At 42.7% G+C, this 3,642-nt stretch overlaps 1 protein-coding gene across 1 annotated transcript in view; it reads left to right on the top strand.

Annotated features, from left to right (window-relative positions):
• The window catches only part of LIX1 (limb and CNS expressed 1), a 47,362-nt gene that overhangs the window by 29,324 nt on the left and 14,396 nt on the right, over nucleotides 1-3,642 (top strand). The window lies entirely within an intron of this gene.

Below are 3,642 nucleotides of genomic sequence, written 5' to 3' on the forward strand. Positions count from 1 at the left end.
GAATATGCCATTATTTATTTCCACCCTGGCAAGAGCCTAATTTCATTACCTGGGCTTATTGTGATTTACAGAGATCTTTAATTCACTGGGCATGGAGAATCATCACCTCAAGTCTATGAGCATATGGTTTTCATCTCCTTCATTGTAGCCTTAGGTAACTTCCTGAAACCACATCCTTGGCTATTACAAGGCATGCAGTTGTCCCCCAAGTCTCTGCCTTCTGTTTCCATCCAGTGATATTTTGCATTCCCTTCCTTTAATCTCTAGATTCCATCCTTAAACTGCTGCAATGATTAAAATAAATAGGGACTTTAAATTGCAGAACTCAGACCACATAGTTTTCAATTTTAGCCAAAAGTGAGGGGAGGGGGGGAGTTAGAAATCATTTAACCACATAATTTGCCTGGTTTTTCCATCCTTGGGTTAAACCTTCTTTCAGTTAATCCAAATACATTCACAATCTTCTGGTTGTGGTGTCCTCAGATTGTTCCTGGATCTGTGCGTGTGAAGAATTTCATACATGCTGATGCTTGTCTACTGGCACCTATTCTTCCCCCTTCCCCACCTTATGTAGACTCCAGTTCCTCTCAGACCCAGCCATCATAGCCGGTGGCCAGGAATGATGGGAGTTGTAGCCCAACCATGTCAGGGGAGGGCTACAGGTTTCCAAACTCTGCAGTAATACTGAATTAGATGGAACAATGTTCTGACTCTGATAAGGCAGCTGCATATTGTTACATCACCTCAATCTCCACTCCTCTGTGATTCCAAGGGTTCCAGGTTACCCAGGGTTCATGTTTCCTTTGGAAATGAGGCACAGCAGAGGCTGTGGTGTCATTATGATACACAGTTTATTTATACATACATACAACTTGAGGCTGTTCAAAGCATTACACTCAAAGCACGTTCTGTCTCTCTCATGCCTGCAACGCTGGATCCAAAACTGTGACCTTTGTAAGCAAGGCTTCGGAGTGGGGCAGTTGTGGGAGGCACAACCAGTGCCACCCCGGTTGTGTACGTACCACCAGGCAGGTAAACGGAAGTATTTCCTCCCAGAGATTTACAGGGGGTGGGTGTTGGTAGTTTGGCCAATATGGAAGCAAAAGATTACTTCAAAATTCAGGGTAGGATGAAATTTGGGACACTGGCGGATGCTGTGCATAAAGATGGAAGAGAAAGTAAATTTGGTTTTCATTCTAATAGAACCTACCAATTTTGATCTTACATACAGACTGAAAAGCAGCCGTCATTCAGGCATTTCACTTCTCCAGATTTTATGGTGTGGTTCTCCAACCAGTTGATGTGCATAAAAGTGTATCTGTTTGGGGGAAAGTTTGCATGAGAAAGCTCTCTATGCTCCATCGGTTTACCTTGCCTACTCCATGTGCATTTCCAAATCAGAATGTCTATCAGAAAGGCGATTAAATAGCAGCACAGAAAGAAACATTCCAGCGGTCTTTGCAACTTACGCTGAACTCGCAGAAAAGGTGCTGACATTAAGTTAAAAGGAGGATCCTGTCAGAGCTCACTCAGAATCCTTCAGACTCTACAGAGAAGTATCCAGATTGTCTGAATTGTGTTGATTTTTTTTAAGGGAGTTAGGAGAAACCGCATTTGCTGTGCAACAGCTTCTCTAAGCACCAGCTAATTCTCCTTCAGTTCTAGTGGATTTGGGTGATGTAGGCAATGTTTATCCTAGCATAGCAGCACTAGCTAAAAGGTCTGAATTTACATTGGAGGGTTATGTGTGATGAGCCTGTCAGCAGTTCTTCTCCTCAGATTTAAAAATCTGCCTCTTAAACTATTCTTCAGAATTTAAAATGCCGGTTGAAGGATATGCTTGAAAACTCAGCGGCAAACCAATGGCTTGATTGTGACCACAGACCACACAGAAGGATAATGGGGTTTGGGGTTTTTTATTATTATTTCAGTTTGTGCACCTATCTGCCTTCTCCCCCATACCAATTTTTCTTTTTCCTTGGCCTCACAGAAGAGGAGAAATAAGCACTCAAAACCAGAGAGCAAATCCTTACTTTGCTTGTTTACTCAACGTGTGTGCATTTGATAAAATATCTCCTGCCAAATCTACTCCCATAATAACTTGTGCACTAACAAGTTCACTTCTGCGGTCTTTCGTTCTTCATTTCTCCCTGCAGAAATTAGAAGGCTTAGTTTTCCCCTCCATTTCTCCCTAATGGCACAGAGTGCAGCAAAATGATCCCATAACTGATTTTGGATTGGCTTCTCCCAAGCCATGCCATTCATTGCAGGCACCGAGCCAAGCTTGACATACGAAGGAATGCTCTGGCAAATACTGAGGCAAATTGGGCAAGTAGCATCCCAGAACAAAAGCATCCTGGGGGCTTATTTATTTTAGGTCAGGGTGACCCCAGAAGTTTACAGCAAAAGTTTTAAGATGCATGTAAGCTCTTTGGAACAAAAAAATGGCGAAAGATGCAAAGGCAACCCCGTTGCCCAAATAGCATGTCAGGTAGAAGCAAAGGTCTGAAGAACATATTATGAAAGAGTACATAATAAAGCCCTATGTGGCCTAGGACCCACGTACCTACGGGACCGCCTCTCCTGGTATGCCCTGCAGAGGACCTTAAGGTCCACAAATGACAACACTTTGGAGGTCCCAGGTCTCAAGGTGGTTAGATTGGTCTCAACTAGGGCCAGGGCCTTTTCAGGACTGGCCCTGACTTGGTGGAATGCTGTGTCACAAGAGACTAGGGCCCTGCGGGACTTGACATCTTTCCGCAGCCTGCAAGACAGAGCTGTTCCGCCTGGCCTTTGGTTTGGACTCAGTCTGACCCTTATGTTTCCCTCCCCTTATGGTTTTGATCTATGGGCTACTATTAAAATGAGGCTGCATTTTAAATTGTATTTTAACCCGTATTTTAAATTGGTTCTCCCCCCCCCCCCATTATGTTTTTATTGTAATTTTATTGGTGCTGGCCGCCCTGAGCCCAGCTCTGTCTGGGGAGGGTGGGGTATAAATAAAAAATTATTATTTATTATTATTATTACAATGCAAGAGACTATATACCGATAAATGAAAAGTGAATTGCATGAGCCAATCGGGACTAGCCCTACCAGTTGGCAGGGTGAGGTGTCTGCCTCAGGTGGCAGATGCTGCGAGGCAAAAAACAGCAAGGCATTGGAGGACACAGCTATGTGTTGCCTGGCCTGCTCTGCTACTTCGATACTTTTTCTAACACTTGTTTTGAGCAGTCCTTGTAGACACCTTTGCCCTGAGAAAAATTAAAGGGTTGAGCTTTTAACAAAACTCTTCAGGGCTCATTTCACATAAGTTCCAAAGAGTCCTGCTTTCACAGGATGAACTATTTATATTGCGAGAGGAATATTTTGGGAAATTAATTACAGAAGGCTGCAGCAGAAAGTCATGTGTCAAGGAGCTAAACAATAATTCTCAATTTGCTTAAGCTTTTCTGTCTGCTATTACTTTCAGAAAGAGAAGTAAAATATTCCTGATTTGTAAATCTCTTGGCCTGCAAAGATTTGCCATTTGCTTTCAGACTTTGATCTGCAGCTTTGCTGGTCTTACTTAAAATAAATAGTTACTTTTATCTTTCCTTTTACTAGGTTTAATCTTCACAAAGATTGTTTAAATCCAAATTA

This window comes from Podarcis liolepis (assembly GCF_965112155.1).
Source record: "Podarcis liolepis genome assembly, chromosome: 11".
Lineage (NCBI taxonomy): Eukaryota > Metazoa > Chordata > Lepidosauria > Squamata > Lacertidae > Podarcis > Podarcis liolepis.